General features: G+C 40.4%; 1 long non-coding RNA gene across 1 annotated transcript; it reads right to left on the reverse strand.

Moving 5' to 3' along the window:
* Nucleotides 1-1,913: 1,913 nt before the first annotated feature.
* On the reverse strand, nt 1,914-20,456 carry LOC120442079. Its single transcript, XR_005614499.1, has 4 exons — nt 20,161-20,456; nt 19,778-19,877; nt 14,096-14,138; nt 1,914-2,052 (listed from the first exon to the last, which is right to left on the reverse strand). It is a non-coding gene; the product is annotated as an uncharacterized LOC120442079 (long non-coding RNA).
* Nucleotides 20,457-24,427: the final 3,971 nt, after the last annotated feature.

Consider the following 24,427-nt stretch of genomic DNA (forward strand, 5'->3'; position numbering starts at 1 on the left):
CACAAGTGAAACTAATCACAGAAGACAAGACAAAGGAAATAAAACTACAGTGGGTACGGATGTCCCGGATGCAGATTTATTAAAAAAAAAAAACCTGAAATATCACATGGTCCTAAGTATTCAGACCCTTTGCTGTTACACTCAGGTGCTGTCCATTTCTTCTGATCATCCTTGAGATGGTTCTACACCTTCATTTGACTCCAGCTGTGTTTGATTATACTGATTGGACTTGATTAGGAAAGCCACACAGCTGTCTATATAAGACCTTACAACTCACAATGCATGTCAGAGCAAATGAGAATCATGAGGTCAAAGGAACTGCTTGAAGAGCTCAGAGACTGAACCGTGGCAAGGCACAGAGCTGGCCAAGGTTACAAAAAAACATTCTGCTACACTTAAGTTTCCTAAGAGCACAGTGGCCTCCATAATCCTTAAATGGAAGACATGTGGGATGACCAGAACCCTTCCTAGAGCTGGCTGTCCGGCCAAACTGAGCTATCGGGGGAGAAGAGCCTTGGTAAGAGAGGTAAAGAAGAACCCAAAGATCACTGTGGCTGAGCTCCAGAGATGCAGTCGGGAGATGGGAGAAAGTTGTAGAAAGTCAACTATCACTGCTGCAATCAAGGGAAAGATGAATGCGGCCAAGTACAGGGACATCCTGAATGAAAACCTTCTCCCGAGTGCTCTGGACCTCAGACTGGGCCAAAGGTTTGCCTTCCAACAAGACAATGACCCTAAGCACACAGCTAAAATAACGAAGGACTGGCTTCACAACAACTCCGTGACTGTTGTTGAATGGCCCAGCCAGAGCCCTGACTTAAACCCAATGAGCATCTCTGGGGAGACCTGCCTGTTCACCAACGTTTACCATCCAACCTGATAGAACTGGTGTGAAAAAGACTGTGAAAAAGACAGATGGCTGTATTAGATCAAAAGGGTGGTTCTACTAAATACTGAGCGAAGGGTCTGAATACTTAGGACCATGTGATATATTTTTATGATCTATTAATAAATCTGCAAAAATGTCAACAATTCTGTGTTTTTCTGTCAATATGGGTGCTGTGTGTACAATAATGAGGAAAAAAATGAACTTAAATGATTTTAGCAAATGGCTGCAATATAACAAAGAGTGTAGAATACTTTCCGTATCCACTGTAAATCGACTTCAAATTTTTGTAATAAAACAGGAAGTAGCTAAAAATGGGAACATCTAAGAAGGCAATGAAAACTTAACAAGAGGACATGATGAATAGAGAGGAGGCAGTCCTGTGAGAGTGCGTCACACTCCTGGGTCTCTGACCCAGTGTTTATGTATTTGGTCTTTTTTGGTTCTTGTAGTTGTATTTCTGCTCTGCTGAGTATTTGTATCTTCGAGTGCTGGTTTGTTATCTGGGTTTGATCTAAAGGGGAGGTTCATGTCCTCCCCTGTGTTCCACGTTAGTCACTCTCTCCTTACGTTGTTGATCTTTTGTCTCGATGCTTGTTTCTCCCGGCCCCTGTGTCAAACCCACGTGTCTTACAGTAGTCTGAGTCTCAGTGTTTGTTACTTCCTGTTTTTTTTGATAGTATCCCGTCCTGTGTGTGTTGTGCTCTGTTTTGCTTCCTTTGTCTTTTTAGTAATTATTTAGAGCTGTGTTCCCACCTTTTGCCCTTCCTCGCGTTATCCTGTGTGTGTATTTAGTCTTTAGTCTCCCTTTGCTCGTTGTCCCTGTTTGCTGTGTGTTTCCATGTCTCCCTCATTTCCCTCATGAATTCCTAAATATTTCCTAGTTTTAGTTCCTAGCTATTAGTTCCTAGTTTCTGAGTCGTTGTATGTTTGTACTTGGAGTTTTTGTCACGGTCGACGATGGCCAACCGTGGGGAAGTGAGGAAGGAGGACCCAGGCACGGAGCTCTGTGTATAAGCAGTGCGTTTATTTACAGTGTATGGAACCAAACAACAATAAATCCCCGTGCTTTCCCCAGACTCCCGTGTTGTGTCCTCCTTGTGCTCTCTGCTCCCGTGTGTCTGCACTCCCGGTGCTCGCTGCTCTTCTGGCTTCCCACGCTCCTCCTGCAGGAAACAATAGCGGCAGCTGTCAGGACACTTAACTATAGCAGGCATGCACTCAAAGACTAAACCTAAACTGGATGACTAACGTGGAGTCTCACGCAATGACCCCGCGTCGGTGGGAGCTCCAGCACTCTCCTAAATAGCTCCCCTGACGAGCCCTGATCAGCAGCAGGTGTGTGGCAAATGTCTTCAGAGGTGGCCCGCCTTCTAGCAGGGCCACACCCACCAGGCCTGAAGGTGCTACAGAGAACAACTGTATATACACACACACACATACATACACATAGACCTGCCTATATACACCAATGTGGACCCAGAACAGTAGCAGAGAATCACATAGTTCATACTTGCTCAGGGTCCTGGGTCACTCCGACCCAGGACCCTGACAGTTTTACCTCTGCCTGCCTGCCTAGACTTCTGATTGGCCAACATTTTTACACGGTGATGATTATGTGGCCCCAGGTTGCTTTGGCATGTTCTTGACAGTGTTTGACGTCATTTTTTTGTGTTTACACGTGGACGGGATTTTTTTCAAAAAACGAAAACAGAATATCTCTGTTTACAAAAACACGTGTGGACGTAGCCTAAGAATCAACACATCAGCACCTCCACAGCATGTCTATGCAAACAAGCTAGCTAACAGAAAAGCTAATGCTGAAGTAATCTCAACAGAGTAGTCTGTGTTTTAATACTAACCAAAGACAAACAAATGGCCATGAGACAATTTCTACATCATCTGATGATCATTTGATGTTTGAGTCCACGTACCAGCACAGCTATGGAGTAAGACACTGGGACCACAGGCTTCAGAAAGTTACTCAGCTGAAAAGACGCATGTAGCTACAACAGACCATGTTTTTGAATCTATCCTGTCAATAATGTAACAGTCCAGCAATCAGTGTTTTCATGTCAAATGAAAGCTAACTTTCTCTATATTCATGGAACAAAAATATTCTGGGAGGTCTTGAATGATTCATGAGTCACTGGTAAGTTCAAACCGATACTGTGGCAGGGAAATGAGAGACTTTTTATTTTCATATACGCCTTGTATCATGTTCAAGTTTGGGAAACAGGCCAAACAAACATCATGTAGTGTTCAACAGTAATATCCATTATATAACACTGATGGGCAATGTTCCCTCTAAGCTGCGCACGTGCGCAATTGCGCACTGCTGGCACGGTCTCTGCGCAGATAAAATCTGCGTTGCGCACAAAAAAAATCTAACCTGAATTGAAATTAAAATTAAAACTTTAACAATTCTGTTTTGCAGTGTTAGTCAGTGAGTGACTGGCTGCTCCTGTGTGGGATTAGAACGATGCCACCTTATCCTGTAGTCCAGCCAATGATGCGATTCACATTCGTATATACGCAGCCAATCAACGTCGCTGACAGGCTATGACAGCGTCCTTATGTGCCGACACCGGTGTTTTAGCTAGCAAAGCGGCGTGGCTGATGTGCAGTGAAGCCACGTTAATGACAACGTGTCCAACCATTGGAGATGTGAGCAGGACAGACGGAACAACTGACGGAGAAAGTGTGGACTTTATACCAGTTTTTAAATTGTGTTGATCGGCCACGTAAAACCAGAGTTATGATGAAAATATCTGCAATGTTTGGTTTTCTTCCTGAATACTGTCGTTGTTTATATTTACTGCGGGAAGAAACGGTAAAAACGGCGTTTTATAAGGAAAACGCTCGAAAGCCTGTGAGCAAAAACAAAACCAAAAACCCCCCACCCTTTCCTATTGGTCGAAAAAAGTACCGTGTCGACCAATCAAAACATGATATGGCAACGTGGCATCTAGTTGTTAAGAAACGGGGGGAAGTTTTAGGAGTGACGGCGGTGTTCTGAGATGTGAGAGATTTGAGACGTTTAGCGCAAATCTTGTGTAGTTAGTGTGTAGTTAGTGTGTAGTTAGTGTGTAGTTAGTTGTAGTGTAGTCAATAGTTTTGTTGTGTGTGTCAGAACAATGAGGCGACTGCTGAATGTTACAGGTGTTACAGCAGTGATACGTCTCCTGTTGTCAGGCCTGCAGGTATCAGGCTGTTGTTCTCCTTTATCTCATAGTGGACAGAAATTATTTTTTGGAGTGGCACAAATAATTTGTGTGGCATCAGATTTGATGCAGAACAGCTGATTGTTCTGTAAATAGTTTGAAATGTTTGTTTAAAAAACACCTTGGCTGCATTTAAAAAAAACTTTGTTGTTTGCCAAACTGAGTTACTTTTTTTAAGAAGTAACTATATAATTAATTGCCCAACATTGGTCATTATATGCTGTATTTGGCAGACAGAGTTACAGACTCTCTCCCAGACCACAGACTCATAATACAAGTCAGAGCTTTATGAAAAAAAAGAAAAGAAAGAAAGTTGTGTTTTCAAAATTGGAGTTCAAGTTATTTTTACTTTCAATAGTGTTAACATACTACACAGGTCATGAACAGGATTTTTTACATTTTCATTGTAAGTGGGCTAAAGCAGTTAATTAAAAGTAGTCTAACATAAATGTAAATGTTGTAATTTGATTATTTTAATAAACCATGTAACTTGGATGGATTAGATGCTGGCGTGACCACAGTGCACACGTCTGATGTCGCTCACAGTGGTCCAAGGGACGCTCAGGGAGTTTGTGTGTTCGCTCAGACACATGAAAGATTAGAGGGAACATTGCTGATGGGGAACATTGTTCCGCTGGATAATTATTTTAAGTTTTAATAATTTAGTATAGTTTGCTAGTGATGCAGTTTTATGTGCACTGAAGTGTTTTCACGTGTGTATTTTTTTTCTTAAAGACAAACGAGTCCCAGTATCCAGCTAAAAGTAAATATTGTAGATATTTATGTAACTGTACAAGTGATAATAGTTACAGGTCCTCATATCTATCAGCTGGTGATGTCTGCACAAAAGTGAAGACGTGCAGGAGAGATATTAAAGGACTGAAGATCATAACGTTGTTCTTCAGTGGAGCTACATCAAAGAGTATGGCTGTCAAAAAATGCTAAGCATCTGATGATGATGATGAGATGCATGAAAGCAACCTCATCTCTTTCACTTCCATCTTCTCTTTATCTCAACACCTCATATCCATCTTTAATGTTATCTAGCCTTCTGTTCAGAATCATAAAATCTTTCACATCTGTCCTGCTCTTCTTTCCATCTCCTGTCATCTCTTTCTTGATTTGCCAGCTCGACTCTCTGTTGCCTCATTTTGTTGTGTATGACTCAGAAAACTTTAACCCTGTACATGTGAAGCATATGGGATTGTTTTTTTATTAAAAAGTGATTCTCACACACGCAAACTTGATCCACATTCAGCATATTAATCAAGTGTGATGTGGTGGCTTTATGTTGATATGTCATACTTTAGATACTTCAGTTTAAGAAATGAGACAATCAGAGCTGATGCGTTCAAAGAAGGAGAGAAGTTTGTGTCCATAAATGAAAAAATTCTTCATCTTTACGTCTTTATTCATGCTGAGAATATGAACAGAAGAAGCTTATGTCCACTTTGAGAGGTTTCTATGGACAGTTTGATGCCATAAAACTGGGTCAGTCTTTGATTGCTCTCAACAGCTGTGAATCCAAAGCTGTCTACCGATGAAGGAGCGAGCAGCAAACCTTTCAGAGGACCTTTAAAGCTAGTGTGGGGTGAGCATTTGATACTCAAAGAATTCTTTTAAACAAAAACTGGGACAAGTAGAACACGAACGTTTTAGTTTTTAAACGTCACCCATCAGAATATAAAAATTGCCACTGCTGATGTTAAACAAACCCAAAGGTTAAACTCTTGAAATAAACACAGACACACACTATATTATTTATATATATGTATTCAAGGGTTACTAGCAAGACTCTGTATTGATCTCTGTCTAGTTTCTTCCTTCGTAATAATCGTACAGAGGGGTGATGAATAAATCATTAACCATTAAATTTAGCGTGTTTGACTGACAGTTCTACCAGCAGGGGGCATTCTTAGCTGTCAGCTTCTTCCTTGGATTATACGAGTTACTAAACTGGACGTGTCTGTGTTGTACAGTTGGTACCTGTAACATTAATTTAATTATAGCACAAAGATAGCTTGTCTAAGAATTTTGTGCTTCAGTTTTCGTGATGGAAAGGGTAGTATGTTTCACAAAGGTATCTGTTTGTAATATTAGCAGGTAATCAGCAGGTATCTGTGGTACTGATACAATTTATAGATGCAGCTTTTGAGCATTAGCTAACTGTCCTGATGTAGGGTCTGTCTTTGTCCATTTTTGTACTAATTCCCATGTGTGTTATGTACAGGACTGTTTCATGGAATTTTCAGGAGATTTGCCTTTTGCCGACTTCTACCGCCTTGCTGCCTTCAGCTCTGGAGAAACTCTGATCTCACTTTGTCCTGCATATGGAGAAGCTGTAATGTGATTGGTACAAAAGCTTAGTTCTTCCAGGTATTGTCCAAATATGGTCCAGTCCAGAAACCAGTGGACTGTGTATGAAATTGCAAAACCGTCCAGGACCAGCTTCACTGCTAAATACTACCACACTTGCATGTTGAACAACAGTTTTTTTTATATAATCCGGTGAAGTTTTCAAAGTCCTTGTCAAGACAGATAACCGTTTAATGACTGGAGCCATCCATGGACACTACACAGAGGTACACAAAGTGCCTTTCAATTTTCAGGCCTGTTTTTCCACATCAAAGGGTGGTGGATAGCAGGCTTTTGATTTTTGCAGTCTCTTATGTGGCTCACAATTTGAGCACTGAAGCATCAAGGTTTTCAAAATCCATTTTCTCACTGATCACCAACAAATCAGCAGAGAAGCGTCACTCAAATGATGCCAGTTTTAAAATATTGATGGTGCAGCCTGTACGCTCAGTGTCCTTCTTCTTGTGTCTATTTGAGACAATTTGGGAGACTGAGTGACAGCAAACACCCACCTCCATTATTTCTGTGCAGCATCTGCAACCACAGTACTTTCTCTGCTCGACTGTTACATTAAAGTAAAAGTAAAGGCAGCCTACACTCAGTTGTCTGTTAGGCCCTTTCTTCCAAAATAACTTCTGGCAGCTGCTTCAAAAGCAACAAAATGGAAAGAGAAGTAGATCTGTCAGAGAGAAAGTAGGTCAGAGGGGATGCAGGATGGCAGTTGATGAAGCAGAGAAAGCAGCACTAAATTTTGCCTAAAGGGCTCTCAGCGAAATTCTGTGAAATTTGGAAAAACTTAAATATAATAAATATCAGAAACTGACCCCGCCCACCCACAAACAAAAGACGCATCACTACAGCTAAAAGGATCCGAATGACGTTTGATGTACTCTACAGCTGAAACAAATAACAGTAATCACAATGTCGAGTCACCGCGGCCACAGAATTATCACAAGCCCTGTAATTTGCACTGCTTTGTAGGTCCTTATTTATATAGTGCTACTGAAAAACTTCCATTCATGAACAGATGGATGGTTTCCTAGTCTATCCGTAGTCTTCTACATATAGTCAGCTGGTCAACACAAAAAAATCCAGTCACCACACGGGTCTGTTACTACAAATTCAGCTCAACATACCCAGGACATCTTCTTCTTATTCAGCCTCGCTTAAGGCTAAGGGTCACAATAAGTCAATGCACGGTTTTAATATCTAATAATACCATAGTTTGTGTCAGCAGCCAACAGGTTACCAGTCACAAACACGCACAGGTCTACTGGCACCACAGCAGAGAGATGAGTGTCAAAGACATTAAGTTTGAAGTGGTCAAACACACAATCCAGGCAAAATGCAACAACTGCTGCAGCTGAAGCAGCAGCGTGTGGGTGTCTCTGAGACATATGGGCTGTACCATATTTATGAAAAGTGCTGCATGAACACTGAGTGTTCAACATGAAGTTATATAACAGTAAAGTATATTTAAAGCTGGGAAAGAAAAATGGCAAAAAACAGAAAATACAGGCTGTGGGATTTAAATGACTTGTCATCAGCGCTGCTGCATCATTAAAACACAGGGAGACCTAATTACTGTTGCATAGTTCAATAAATTAACACGTTGCTTCGGTGTATTCTTATGCAGTGTTTAACAGTGTCAGCCATCTCCAAAAGTTGATTCTGTTCATGTGGACGTAGCGTTTTCAGTGGGAGAAACGTTTCGTCACTCATCCAAGTGACGGAAAACACAACGTCCAGATGAACAGAATCAACTTTTGGAGATTTACTTACCTGGATGATTGAGAAAGCATCAAGAAGTGTCAGCCATGTTCTCTCAGCTGCAATTCAAAAACTGATGACTGACCTGCAAGTTTTATCTAAGGTAAAAAAAAATAATTGCTATTGGGGCTTATAGACAATTGCTTCGAATGCTTTTTAAAGCCAATAGAAGAGAAAAGGAAAAGCAAGGAATGAAGTTTCTCCTGAGAATCTTGGCCAGAAACTGGCTTTGTATGAGTGAGCTCTTATTTTGAACACGAACATGCCGTGGTGATAAACCTGGGTACAACGTAGGGTACAACAACCGTGGAGACAGGGTTAAACATGAAGTTACCTCTCCAAGTGTGAGGCCTCCTGCCTTCTGCTTTAAGTCTGAACACCAACATGAAGGTTATGCATTCAGTAATGAAGATCTAGATTCACTCATCTGACTGTTTTCCCAGATGTTTGGCTGCTTGTCTGGTCATGACATCACTCCTTCATTCTGCCGTGTCGGGCCATCGTGTAATTGCCAAATAGCATAACTGAATTCTGTAGATCAAAAATAAAAATGCGGAATTCCTGCTAATGACCTCTCCTTATTAAAATATGGGATTATAAAACAAGAGTATACAAATTCCAAGGAAAAAGAAGATTTGGTGAATCATGAGTCCATCCATCCATCCATTTGCTTCCGCTTATCCTTTTCAGGGTCGCGGGGGGCGCTGGAGCCTATCCCAGCTGTCATAGGGCGAGAGGCGGGGTACACCCTGGACAGGTCGCCAGTCTGTTGCAGGGCCGAATCATGAGTCCCTTTGTTGCATTTGAAAATATTTTTGCTGTGTAAAATATCTCATTATTCATGAGGAAGTGGAGCAACATCGGGTTTTAAAAAAAATCCAATGTCTCTGCTTTTACAATAAAACTTTTTTGGAAATGGACCTATAAAAATTCAAAATGAGGGATTTGAGGTGCTCCGCAATTATTGTGTTGGTTTGGCAAAAAAATTGTGTTTTGCATCTTTTTCCATCTTAAGTGTTCGCACCACAGTTCAGGTTGTTTCTACTTAATGTTGTTCCCCCAACACAGAACAGTAGAATTTATGGTGAGTTCTGAAAAACAGAGCATTCCTTACCTGACACGTGATCTCACACAGGCCATTTTGGAAAACTCCACAAGTTGGAATAACCCAAATTTGAGCGTGCAGACCAAGAGGTCGAAGCAAGACGTCGAAAGAACAATCAGAAAAAGCAGCTGCACTAGAATCCATCTGCATATGCTCAAGAAGATGAGCCTGAATAGGACATCAGCTACATTTAAATTAGCCAACTTTTTTTTCTTTCCTGGGGTGATTCCAGTAAGTTTTTGATCACCCATCACTCAGCTTCACACATTGGTTCTTGCAGCTGTGATTCTACAGTTGAACTCGACCATCTGTTGCAACCGGATTGAATATTTGCGACTAGTTAGTGATTAGTGGCTTCTGTGTGCAGTGTAAAACCACTAACATGTGTGTCTATGCTTTGCATTGGCTTGGTTTATGGATGCCGCCAAGCCTAGCTAGCATTAGCCTATTACCCTAGTTCTCAAATCTCACATGCTAACTTCGCTGAACGACAAATGGAGAAAACTTGGTAAACAGTGTTCAAGCTTCTTAGAAGCAGAAAGCCTACCACAGTTACTCCAAAAGTACAGGATTACCTCATCAAGGAGGCCACTAAAGAACCCAGAGTGACAGCTAAAGAACTGACGGCCTCACTTGTCTCTGTTAACGTCAGAGCTCATTATTCAACAATCGGAAAAGGACTGGAGGAAAACGGCATCCACGGGAGACTTCAAGGTAAAAACCTCTGTCAGCCAAAAAGAACACAAAGCCTCATCTCACGTTTAAAAAAAACCATCTTGAGGACCTCTAAGACTCTTGGGAAAAATGATGCGTACTGACGAGAAAAAAAGTGAACTTTTTGGAAAGGTTTGCATCTCATTGGGTCTGCTGTAAATAATAACATTTGTTTGTGGCTCTGCTGCAGGGGAGGGTGGTGCTGCAGGCTAAAAGGGCAGTGCCAGGGAGGTGGATGGAGTAGGTGGAGATAGTTACTTTAATGAGGGTTCTTCCTTCGTTTTGTGATGCCACGGTGGGAGAAGAGAGCGCTGTCACCTGAAAGCATTGTATGCTCGTCAATGAACAAAAAAAAGCACACTCTGAATCCGGTGTGGGTCCTCGTGTGTTCACACCACTCTAATGTGGTCGAATTAAAGAAATTTTGCAAAGAAGTGGAATAAAAGTGTCCACAGTGATGTGAAAGACTCATAAATGTAGCCGGTTATTGCAAATGCTTGACTTCAGTTCTTGCTGCCAAGGGAGCCACAACCAGCTATCAGGCTTAGAGGGACATTACTTTCCCCACACAGCCTAGTAGGTCTGGATAACTTTTTTTCTTGTAATAAATGAAATCATAATTTTAAAACTATTTTTTATTTACTGGGGTTATTTTAGTCTGATACTAAAATTAGTTTGAAGATCTGAGACATTTAACTGTGACGAATACTATGGGCAGAAATCTGTGCCATCAGAAACTGAATTTGAATAAGTTAAATTTGAATCTGAATTGTAACTTGAATAAATGCTTTTTAAAACTGAATTTGAATTAGTCTAATTTGAAATTCAATTTATTGGTTTGAAAATGATCATCACTAAATTGAAATTGAATTTTATATATTGAAAATGAATTCATTTGCTTTGAAACTGCATTTTATCCTTTAAAAATTCAGCTCTCGAATAATTTCAGTTTCACTCTCACCATTCAATTTCAGTTCCAAAATTCAGTTTTTTGGGACTTACATCCGGTTCCGGTTCAAGCTCAGATTAATAGAACTACAGACTGATAGCGTTACTGACGGGAATCTACAGCGTCTTGAGCTGAATTAAGACTTCAGAAGTCATTCGTCATGTCGAATGACCAGCGGATAAACTCTCAGGTTGGTAATAAATGTATTACATGTATAAGAACAAGCGTCATGTTAACAATTGATAGCCGTACAGTAACTTTTATGCTTATTGTAGCTGCTAGCTAAAAACGCTAATTTAGCCTAGTTTGCCCTGAATTCAGCTTTGACAAACAAATATGATCGACTGTTTCTAGTAGGATTCCAAAGTTGTCATCTTGTACCCTGTCAGAGCCCTGTATGCTTGCAGAGACCCCTACAGTAGGGAAACATGCAAAACAGTGTCCAAACCTTTGTATTTGAGCTTTATTTATGTCTTACACAGCATCCCAACTCTTTAGCTAACTTAATAACTTTAGCTAAAGTGAATAGTTAGTCTAATTCATTAGTGCAGCGTTACTGGATCACCTCTGTTTGAAGTAATATGATATGTGACTATCACTGTGTTTAACTACCATAATAATTCTTAGGGTACTGAGTGCATGCTTAATTAGTTGGGTTTTTTTTAAACATACTGCTCCATTGCTATGTTTGACAGGCTGAAGTTGTCGGGTCACCTCCTAAATCGACCATCTTTTACAGGTGTTTTGTGCCAGAAATGGAGTGTCCACTGAAGACTGAAGATACTGAATCTCTACGCCGTGCCATTGATCCCTCTTGTGCCTTCATCTAGACAAGAGACATAACCACTCTCACATGCTCTGTACCTACATCACCTTCCCTGACAATCGTAGCTTGGCTCATCTGAGGGTGAAATTATAAGAATGTGTTATTTTGCAAAAGTGCTCTCTAGGGTTCCTAAATAAAATATGGGATTGAGGTCATTTCGTTTGAATTAATCCCTTCTTCTGAAATATAAGAACCTCTCCTGGTTTTAATGGCACTTTGGATTTCCTTACTTTCTGTTCCACTCCCAAACCTAAATAGATGCTGACACAGTAACATGGAAGAGGGAAAGCAGTTGGAAAGGACTACTGTAAATAAACCCAATGCCTGACAATGAAAAATGTCAAATAAGAACAACAATAATAATAAAGATAAAAGATGAAGTAACAAGTTTTTAGTTTTTAGTTTATTCCAAATGATCATCCAGATGTCTGTGACATGTGATGACAAACACCATAATGGAAGGCCTTTGTCATCACATGCTTAAACTCATCATATATTTTTGCATATGCTGAACAGGCAGTCAGACATGCTGTAACTGTGGGGTAGAAAACTGCATGAACACCATGCATACGGAATATGACAGGTGTGGTTGAACTGCATGAAGACTGAAGTTTCTCTTCTGGCAGGACAGGAATGTCGCCTTGTCCTGTGAGCCACCGTAAGGATGTACTTGGAGTAGAACTGGACTGTCACCGGCCTCAGGCTCTTCACCTTTTCAAAGACAAAGCAGTCATTTAGATAAAATATTAGATATTGTTTACCTGTAAATGCACAAAGAGAATTTAGAAATGTAATTATTGTCAAGAGTGAACAAGCACTGATAGTGTAATCTACAGCTGTGGCCAAACGTTTAGAGAATGAGAAGTGTTGTTTATTTACAAAGTTTGCTGTTTCAGTGATAGTTGTATATCATATTATATCACTTCAAACAGAGGTGATCCAGTAATGCTGCACTAATGAATTAGACTAACTATTCACTTTAGCTAAAGTTATTAAGTTAGCTAAAGAGTTGGGATGCTGTGTAAGACATAAATAAAGCTCAAATACAAAGGTTTGGACAGCGTTTTGCATGTTTCCCTACTGTAGGGGTCTCTGCAAGCATACAGGGCTCTGACAGGGTACAAGATGACAACTTTGGAATTCTACTAGAAACAGTCGATCATATTTGTTTGTCAAAGCTGAATCCAGGGCAAACTAGGCTAAATTAGCGTTTTTAGCTAACAGCTACAATAAGCATATCAATTGTTAACATGACGCTTGTTCTTATACATGTAATACATTTATTACCAACCTGAGAGTTTATCCGCTGGTCATTCGACATGACGAATGACTTCTGAAGTCTTAATTCAGCTCAAGACGCTGTAGATTCCCGTCAGTAACACTTTCGGTCCGCTAGCAAAACGTAGTTCTATTAATCTGCGCTCGTTTACTCTTGAACCGGAACCGGATGTAAGTTCCAAAAAACTGAATTTTGGAACTGAAACTGAATGGTGAGAGTGAAACTGAAATTATTCAAGAGCTGAATTTTTAAAGGATAAAATGCAGTTTCAAAGCAAATGAATTCATTTTCAAAAATAAAATTCAATTTCAATTTAGTGATGATCATTTTCAAACCAATAAATTGAATTTCAGATTAGGTTAATTCAAATTCAGTTTTTAGAAGCATTTATTCAAGTTACAATTCAGATTCAATCTGAGCAATTCAGATTCAAATTTAACTTATTCAAATTCAGTTTCTGATGGCACAGATTTCTGCCCATACTGATATTTTTTCAGAGCACTGTATTTATGTGTATTTTACTGCGGTTGATAAGATTTATTTACACAGCATGTAATAACGATCTAAAAAGATTGTTGCTAAAGGTTTCAGTGCAGAAATTGTTGTGGGATTATGGTTAGTACTTTTTCTGTTTTTGCTCCTGGACTTTTGAGCCAAAAAACTGTTTATTTTGCCTTCCTTCTTCTCTTCTTCATGCTCTGTGGCAGCCCACCACCATCCACCATGGATCCATGAGTAACTCTGGCTCCTGGCTATCCTAAACCTCCACCTACTCATCTGTCAGAGGTTCCAGGTGTAGAGGGTGCTTTCTTACTCTCCTCTTCTTGCTCAGGAAAATGGAGGTGAGGATGGGTGGAAGTGAGACAGAAAATCTCCACAAAACATGACGTAAAAGCAGCTCAATGTGATTACAGAACAGATAACAAGGGGGAAAATATGCTTGGTTATGCATTTTTCAGTGTATACAGTTTTAAAAAATGGTCTCACCCTATTGCAGCTGGGATGGGATCCAGGCCGCCACCCCATGCTCCTGTGTTAGTTAGACAGAAGAAGATGGATGGAAAGAATAAATACAGTTTGCAAAAGCTGAAACACTCCATGTTAAATGCACAGAGGCAGCAAAGCCTCGCCATCAGCACTTGACTCTGCTGCCATGGAAACGCATCCTCAAAACATCTTCACGCATGTTGGTTTTACAGGATGCATCTATCTATTAGTCTATTCAGAGCAGTTAATTCACACTTCTAAATATTCCTGTTGTAAAACCAGAAAAACAGATTTAACATTCATAGTCATTCTCTTCTACAGTACTTGTTATTTTTTAATTATGGCCCAGCTTTGCGCCATTCAATACTGCTTAGCAAAAATCCATTTCCATCCATCACTAAAACTAATATAATGACCTGAAATCCTAACAGTGCTGCCTCATTATTTTTGAGGGCACCAAACAGAAGGCTCCAGCTCAGGCTCTCACAGCTCGATTATTAAGGAAGGGGAGCCGGGCAGACTTTTAGTCTTAAATTCAACCTTCTCCTTACAGTTCCCCGTGGTGTTTGCTGAAGTGTGTGTGTGTGTGTGGGGGGGGGGGGCTTTGGAGTCACCAGTGTTTGTTTCCATTTAGCCTTTCAATGCACTTATTACAGCATGTGCTGATTAGTGAGAAACCCAAGGCTAATTTTGTTCAGTTTTCAGTAGCAGGTCACCGAAGGTCGAACTGGCTGAGGAAAATGTTCAGCATCAGAGCAGAGACTAAGGAGAGCCGTGCTGCTGCAGTAATATCACTGTACTGTTTCATACAAGACGGATACAAACTTTATAAGATTTATATATATCTTTTCCATATGGGTTCATTTATTGCAAACACATAAACATCATGCATTTCTAATCAGTGTTGGTCAAATTACTTGAAAATAGTAATTAGTTACGAATTACTCATTACTTCTAAAAGAAAGTAATCCCATTACTTTACTGATTGCTTATTTTCAAAAGTAATTAGTTACTTTTAAAAAACATGATACACAACCTGAATGTAGCAACAGACCTTTCAGCCCAATTCTACTTTTTCTGCATAATCCATCATATAAAATGTAATCAACACTTGTTTTATGAGTTTTAACTTTATGCATCAAGCAAACATTTAATTATATCAACAGTCTTTCACTTGAAGAAATGTTTAACATTTAAACCTATGTTCTGCATATTCCAGCATATACAGTGGCTTGCAAAAGTATTCGGCCCCCTTGAACTTTTCCACATTTTGTCACATTACAGCCACAAACATGAATCAATGTTATTGGAATTCCAGGTGAAAGACCAACACAAAGTGGTGTACACGTGAGAAGTGGAACGAAAGTCATACATGATTCCAAACATTTGTTACAAATAAATAACTGCAAAGTGGGGTGTGCGTAATTATTCAGCCCCCTGAGTCAATACTTTGTAGAACCACCTTTTGCTGCAATTACAGCTGCCAGTCTTTTAGGGTATGTCTCTACCAGCTTTGCACATCTACAGACTGAAATCTTTGCCCATTCTTCTTTGCAAAACAGCTCCACAACTGCCCTGTGACGGCCTCAGAGGTTGTCTAAGAGAATATTGGGAGCAACAACACCATGAAGTCCAACGAACACACCAGACAGGTCAGGGATAAAGTTATTGAGAAATTTAAAGCAGGCTTAGGCTACAAAAAGATTTCCCAAGCCTTGAACATCCCACGGAGCACTGTTCAAGCCATCATTCAGAAATGGAAGGAGTATGGCACAACTGTAAACCTACCAAGACAAGGCCGTCCACCTAAACTCACAGGCCGAACAAGGAGAGCGCTGATCAGAAATGCAGCCAAGAGGCCCATGGTGACTCTGGACGAGCTGCAGAGATCTACAGCTCAGGTGGGGAATCTGTCCATAGGACAACTATTAGTCGTGCACTGCACAAAGTTGGCCTTTATGGAAGAGTGGCAAGAAGAAAGCCATTGTTAACAGGAAACCATAAGAAGTCCCGTTTGCAGTTTGCCACAAGCCATGTGGGGGGGACAGCAAACATGTGGAAGAAGGTGCTCTGGTCAGATGAGACCAAAATGGAACTTTTTGGCCAAAATGCAAAACGCTATGTGTGGCGGAAAACTAACACTGCACATCACTCTGAACACACCATCCCCACTGTCACATATGGTGGTGGCAGCATCATGCTCTGGGGTGCTTCTCTTCAGCAGGGACAGGGAAGCTGGTCAGAGTTGATGGGAAGATGGATGGAGCCAAATACAGGGCAGTCTTGGAAGGAAACCTCTTGGAGTCTGCAAAAGACTTGAGACTGGGGCGGAGGTTCACCTTCCAGCAGGACAACCACCCTAAACATAAAGCCAGGGCAACAATGGAATGGTTTAAAACAAAACATATCCATGTGTTAGACTGGCCCAGTCAAAGTCCAGATCTAAATCCAATCCAGAATCTGTGGCAAGATCTGAAAACTGCTGTTCACAAACGCTGTCCATCTAATCTGACTGAGCTGGAGCTGTTTTGCAAAGAAGAATGGGCAAGGATTTCAGTCTGTAGATGTGCAAAGCTGGTAGAGACATACCCTAAAAGACTGGCAGCTGGAATTACAGCAAAAGGTGGTTCTACAAAGTATTGACTCAGGGGGCTGAATAATTACGCACACCCCACTTTGCAGTTATTTATTTGTAAAAAATGTTTGGAATCATGTATGACTTTCGTTCCACTTCTCACGTGTGCACCACTTTGTATTGGTCTTTCACCTGGAATTCCAATAACATTGATTCATGTTTGTGGCTGTAATGTGACAAAATGTGGAAAAGTTCAAGGGGGCCGAATACTTTTGCAAGCCACTGTAAAATAAAATCATGTTTTGTGTTTACACTCTTTCAAATAGATGCAAGTAAAACACAGCAGAAAATAAATAAATTCAAAGACTCAGCAGCTCTTAAATCTATTGTCAGCTGTTTAGCAGGAGTGGGGCGGGTGGAGGTTTGCCCACAGCGGTCATGTCAGTGGGGGGATCCGGGGGTTTCTCTGTGAGTGTCACATTCCCATGGCAGCGTGCTCGCTGCTCGCTCAGATTTGAAGTTTAATTTTTCGCCGTAGAAAGAAGTTTTCTTCCCACGCAGAGTGAACAGCGGACGCTAATGTTTGTGTCACTTTTTACAGAATCAAACTCAAAGTAATGTGATTACTTCCAAGCTTTAAACGCTGCATGGTCGGACTCTCTCCATCACTCCATGCTATCCACTGTTGATCTGCACACGTCTGTTACCACGAACGACGCACGCTCGGACGTCACGGTCATGAGACACTCTCACAAACAAAATCACGGTTTATACGTTTATTGCAATAGTAATCCATTACTTTACTCTGTTCGTAATGTATAAAAAACATGATGAAAGGTTCCAGAAGAAGAATGGTAACATCATGAAACATAAAGACAGCTTTGACAGGACCTCTCGAGCTACAACCCGAGGAGACGTGTTTATACCCCACAGACGGACAGCATTTGGGCAGAACGTCCTCTCTGTCCAGGGCGGCCATCTGTGGAACAGTCTTCCTCAACCCATTAGAAAATGCTCTACATTCAACTTGTTTAAGGCAAAGGTTAAAAACTGGTTATGGACAAATCAAGTGTGTGATCATGTATAAGTTGTATAGTTTTAATGTTTTATTTGGGAATAGAATGGTGTGTATGTGTGAGTTTGTTTTTTTTATGTTTTATGGACAACAGATGGAAATAAGCCCTTGGCTATAATCTGGTATGTTTACATTCATGTAATTTTTTTTACATGTATGTTAGAATAGAATAGAATAGAATAGAATGCCTTTATTGTCACTATACAGCTGTATAATGAGATACAGAGCATCTCCTACTCAGTGTAAACATGCTGGGGGGGTGGGGTACAGTTCTGCAGTGCTATGTACATATGGACAGTATTAACATAGGGAAAAAGATATATATATATAAAATGTACAATATACAAGCCGTATTTTTAAGAAAGAAAAAAAAGTAATATGTAATAAATAGTGTTATGTATATACAGTTGAGTTATTGCACATAGAATCGGTATTGCACAGTGGTGGTCCATAGAGGAAGTGGGAAGTGGGGGGCTGTGTTATCGGTGCATGTGTGAGTTCAGGGTGGTTATGGCCTTTGGGAAGAAACTGTTTTTGAGTCTGTGGGTTTTTGTGCTGATGCACCTGTAGCGCTTCCCTGAGGGAAGCAGGCTGAACATGTTGAAGCCAGGGTGGGAGCTGTCCTTGGTGATGTTTGCTGCTCTGCTGAGGCAGCGGGAGGAATAAATGTCCATCAGGGAGGGGAGAGGGCAGCCGATGATCTTCTGTGCTGTCTTGACCACACTCTGAAGCCTCACTCTATCCGCCTTGGTGCAGCTGCCGTACCATACCGTGATGCAGTAGGTTAGCAGGCTCTCAATGGACGAGTGGTAGAAGGTCAGCAGCAGGTTGGAGTTCAGCTTGTACTTCCTGAGGACTCTCAGGAAGTGCAGCAGCTGTTGGGCCTTCTTGATGATCGCTGAGATGTTGTCTGTCCAGGAGATGTCAGCAGAGATGAGGACACCAAGGAACCGAAAGGTGTGGACCCTCTGCACACACTCCCCGTTGATGTAGAGGGGGGCCAAGTCAGTGCTGTGTCTCCTGAAGTCAACAATGAGCTCTTTGGTTTTCTTAGTGTTCAGTGCCAGGTTGTTCTCTGAACACCAGGCTGCTTCAGGACTTCCTCTCTGTAGTCTGCCTCGTCTCCCTTTGAGATGAGTCCGACTACCGTGGTGTCATCAGCAAACTTGATGATGAGAGTGTTGTTGTGGGTCGGACTGCAGTCGTGGGTGTAGAGAGAATACAGGAGGGGGCTCAGCACACAGCCCTGTGGGGGCTGTGTGTGTATGTTCATTAACATGCACTGTCCTAAATAAAATAAAATAAAAATAAAAGCCTACCAAGGCCTGTCTCACTAGTCGTTAGCCAATTAGCACACTGGGCTACGATGAAAGGAAAGCCAACATTTACAAATGAGTTTTCAGCTGTAGTTTAAAACAAACCACAGATTCGGCCAACCTGATAGGCTGAGGAAAACTGTTCCAGAGAGTTTAGACAGTACAACCTCAAAGGTGTTCACCTAAGAGTGTAGAACGGTTAGGAGACCCTGACCAGAAGATCAGATGGTCCGGCTGCCGTTCCTGAGGTCTCAGCGGGTCTGCTATAGCTGCAGGAGCCTGTCCCTGTGGGGCTTTATATGTTATTAATAAAATCTTTATAATAATTCATTCTGAATTTCAGTAAGAGCCAGGGAAGGGAAGGAATAATTGGAGGTGATAAGCACAGGCCGGCCAGTTCTTGTGAGCAGCCCAGCTCCTGCATTCTGGACCAGTTAGCTACAGTAAGGAGCACTGGGAGATGCATGTGAAAAGAGAGGTACAATATTCAAATGGAAAAAAAATAAAGCGTGTACTATAAGTCCCACATTAGTGTGTCTCAGCAGAAGTCTGATTTTAACAGTTTCTGCATGAATGACACAAACTGGATGAGCTTTGAGCAGATGATTTGATATTGTTGGTGATGCTATCAGTCCAGTAGTGACAGTGTAGCTCAAGTCTCCTAGTTTTGCTGTTTCATTTGCTTGCTTATCTGGCAATTCATGCTTCGTACTTACCTGCTCTGCCCTCCTTAATCACAGATCCTGGTGTTCCTGCCTCTGAAGAAACCTGCCTGGCCAACTCTCGCCCACTAAGAAATACTTACTGCATCCAGGCCTGTGAAAAGCAAAGAAGACTCATCTTCCTCGTAAAGTCAGTAACTACTCAGTGTTTACCAAGGTCACAGATCAAGTGAACAAAAGCATTGTTTATCTTCACTTTCTCTATAATGTTAGAATATTCAGGCTACATCCATCAATCTGTTGGATTTTCTGTAAGAATCTGTTGAACCTTCAAACACACGCAGCAAACACACACACTGCTATCAAAAACATGTACCACAGAGTGTTGTTGAACTGGAAATTAAAGCGACATCATTCTGGTCTCATGGTTTACTCACCCATCAGAAGTGACACTCGTGCTTCATTTGTCCCAAATAACTGAAAGCAAAAGATGGAAAAGCGTTTGATTTTCTTGTGTAGTTGCAGTTTTAGTGGATCGGTGTCATTTCATAGCCCAGAGACTGGAAGTCAGCTTTTGCAGCACTGTGGAGCCGTTTCACTGCAGCTGCTACCTGTAATAACGTATTGATGTATTTCTCTACTACTCATTTAGCACCTTAAACTTACAGTTTTATCCATTTGTCCTTGTCTTTGTTATGTTTGTCATTTTCAGTTTCCTTTCCCGGAGCTTTCTATCATTAATCTTTCCCCCGTCACCTGCACTGAAAAAAGGCCATGTTGGATTTACTTGATTCAATACACTGTAAAATCTAATTAGTTCCCAGAACTCAAAAAAATTATGGAAACTCGTTGCCTCAAAAAAATTGAGTAAAGCTTAGCTAAAAATGACTAAGTTAGGTCAACTTATTTACTTTGAGTACTCTGTACAAGCTCATTTGTTCCCAGAACTCAAAAAAATTGGATCAAGTTTACGTAAGATGACCAAGTTAGGGCAACTTACTCATTTTGAGTACACTGTACAGCCTTGTTAGTTCCCAGAACTCAAAAAAATTATGGAAACTCGTTGCCTCAAAAAAACTAAGTAAAGCTTACTTAAGATGACTGTTAGGACAACTTATACATTGCAAGTCTGCAGTATTAACAATAACTTGATATTTCTGACTGTACAATACTAATTGTTTACCTACTGACAAAAATGTTAAGCTCAACTAAATGAAAAAACAATTTGTGGTAACCTGAATATGATTAAAAATAATTAACAACAATTTTTGTAATGATGTTAAAATGAGCCCAACTTTTATTTTCAAACACAAAGTACAACAGCCAACATACTGGACACTGTTCTGCTGAACAACAAACAATTATATTGCCATCACTGTTATAATCTTACAATGAAACAAAGTCTCAGATGTAATTATTCTGAAAATAAGTTTAGGTCTACCACAGTTTGTTTTGTACTTACATTACTTATATAATAAAAATAAAATATGTATTGTTCTGTCACAAGTGCAGTCTCTAATTTAAACAACACATTTGTTTTCCATTCCAACACATGAGCTGGAATGTTGTATTATTTTAAGGATGGCTTGTTTCCAGTCCAGGCATCACTGCCTGAATGACTGTCATGGATCGAGGTGATCCAAATGTAGGTGCAGAAGAAAGTCTTTAACTTCCCTTAAGTACAGTGGCAGTGGATGTGGGTTGGAGATGCAATGAGCTTGAACCTGCAGGCGACCATCTTCACTGACCACACCATCTGTGACGGAGGACTCATCTCTCCTGGTGTCCTGCAAGCAAATAGTCATATTTTTTGGAACATGAACTTAATTGCTTTCTTAAAACATTTTTTTTCTGAATTTGGTATAGAACAGACTCCAATTTAGACGATCTCAGGCTCCCTCCCACGGAGAGGTGACATTCAATGTCCCAATTGTCAGTCTGCATAGTGACCACCACCCAGCATACAATAATGTCATGAAAGCATCATTTTAAAAAGGGCTATGCAAACATGGCCAATAACTTTCATTCTAATGATGTGCAAAATGATTTTGGGCACAAAACAAATTTTGCTGTTAGAAAACTTGCAGACTTCACTATATACAGTGTAGACCCTCTAAACTAAGTTTGGGGATGTGATCTTTCAAGAAATGCAGACTAAACTGTTGTTGTTTGTTTACTTACACAGCATGTCTTGTAGAATTAACTGGAGTCACCAGCAACAGCATAGTGCAGTCATATCTCAAGTCTAATAACAGAAGACAGGAAAAGATCAGTAAAGAAACAACTTCCCCAAACCAAAGCACAAATAAAACAATAAGTAAAACAGGCTGATCTAAAGTATGATTAAAGTTCAGCCTGATTAATATAAATGTCACTGACAGTTGCTAATATATTGGAAAACCAAAATACTTACTGATGTCTTTCTGTCCAACAGCAGGAGTGCTGGTCCCGAGCCTCAAAGACAGTAAGAAGCAAGCAGAGGGAGAAAAACAGAACATTTTTCAGAAACTGATTTGATCCTTAATGGCTGTGCAATCATTGTAACATAGAGTTTGCTTATGTTGTTAAATAAAGGCTAGATTTGACATTAATAGATGCCACAGATGTTCTAAAGCTGCCACAAAGCATGAAAAAAAATAGACATCTACGAAAACGTCGGAGCATTTTTGCAAATATGTGATGTCTTGATAAATCGAGCGGATATTTGAGCTTTACACAGCTACATTCTCGCCTGAAAATATCTTAAAAGTTTATTTTGTGACCCAGAAAAAGTAATAAGTTTTTCAGCGGCGCTCCTCCGCCATTGCCGCGCTTACAAGTACGCACAGGCTCCGACAACCGTGGCCGACAAATGCGATCCTCCTTTTCCCCAGACTACCCTTTCTGGGTCACAAAATAACCTTTAAGATATTTTCAGGCGAGAATGTAGCTGTGTAAAGCTCAAATATCTACTTAATTTATCAAAATATCACAAATTTGCAAAAGTGCTTCCACGTTTTCGGAGAGCTCTGTTATCCACCCCACATCCCACACCTACCCACCCCTAACGGCTGCACCTCCCGAAGAATTTTGTCTGGGCTCTTATCTCACTTATTTATTTCAAACAATCAACAGAAAATTTCACCACATAGTTTTATGTAAGGTTTTAAGGCTGTGGTGTTAATTTTTAAGTAACATGAGCCCAGCGGCAGCAGCAACGCTAGGCTAACACTAACTAGCTAGCAAGATTTTAAACCTGGTGCTAAACTAAGAGAAGCCACAAATCAGTTTGAATAAGAGTAAACATTTACTCACCAAGTCAGTGTATCAGGTAAAGATCCACAGCAATGACAACAATAATATCTTGAGCTGAGCTTCTCCAGGTTTGCTCAACATATTCCATAAAAATGCACCGTGAACATGCGGACTGATCCGAGAGGAGGAGGACGGTAGTCACGTGGCATTTTCAAAACACATCTTTCATCCTTCCGCACTGAGAAGCAAAACTTCCAGCTTACTTAGTTTTTCTAAGTTAAGACAACTCAAATAAATGGAGTTTATCAGCGTTTTTGCATAAAAAGTACTGGTAACTTATTTAAATTGAGTTCTAATAACAAATTGATAAAAACTGAGTTCAGCCTATTTAATATTTTTAATTAAACACAATATTACATTTTACAGTGTAGTGGACACTGGTTGCACACAACTGTTTTACTTTGGCAGAAACTTAAACAACTGAGTTCAATCAACACAACTTTTTCATATTCAATAAACCTGTGCATTTTGTGTTCATAAAACGCGATTGAAACATGTTCAGATGAAGTAAGTTGAGCTCTTGTAATATTTTAATCCTTCACAATTTTGTCATTTTATTCCAACACTATTCAATAACTTTTACCCCAATACTACTTGGTCACTTAAATACTACATGTTCTCTTCATATTATATAATGTTCAACAAAGTCTAGAGTCTGGCTGACATAAAAACTGAACAGATCTACAACAACTACCATCCTCCTATCTTTATCCTGGTTGCAGGGGGGCTGGGGCATAACCCCAGACAGTTCACCTGTCTATCACATAGAGACAAACAACCATTTGCACTCATATTCACAGGTAATTTAGAATCACCAGTTAACCTGACTCTAACAACTGCATGACTTTTAACTGTGGGAGGAAACCAGAATACCCAGAGAGAAACCAGTGCAAACTAGCCAGATTGTGGATTTGAACCCAGGATCTTCTTACTGTGAGGCAACAGCACTAACCACCATGCCAACAATCCAGACTTAGCAAAAGTAGGAAAGCTATGATTTAAAGGCTTGATGCAGAATTTTTTTGTATGTTTTTGTCCTTGACAGGTTAATCCACAATAAATAGCGACAGCATACACGTGGTGTGTGTGTAATTGTCTGCCTCTTATAACTCCAGTGATTTTCCTGCAGTTTGACATCTCGTGCGATCTTGTGAATTTCATGAGTCCAGACACTAACCACTCTTACTAGATTGTATCATGTCATCTCAACAAGAACAAATTAAGTTGTTGAATTTCGAACAGATCCTTCATGATTTAATTACGTTTATAGAAACATGAAATTATTGTGTTTAAATTACAAGTTAGACTTTTTTAATGTAACAACCACCCAATGTACTTTTTTTGGTATACCAAAAAAAGTAGAGGCAGCTGCTTGATTTGACTGAGATGGATGCCTTCCTGAAACCACGA

The sequence above is a fragment of the Oreochromis aureus genome, linkage group 1 (genome assembly GCF_013358895.1).
Source record: "Oreochromis aureus strain Israel breed Guangdong linkage group 1, ZZ_aureus, whole genome shotgun sequence".
In the NCBI taxonomy this organism is placed as follows: Eukaryota; Metazoa; Chordata; class Actinopteri; order Cichliformes; family Cichlidae; genus Oreochromis; species Oreochromis aureus.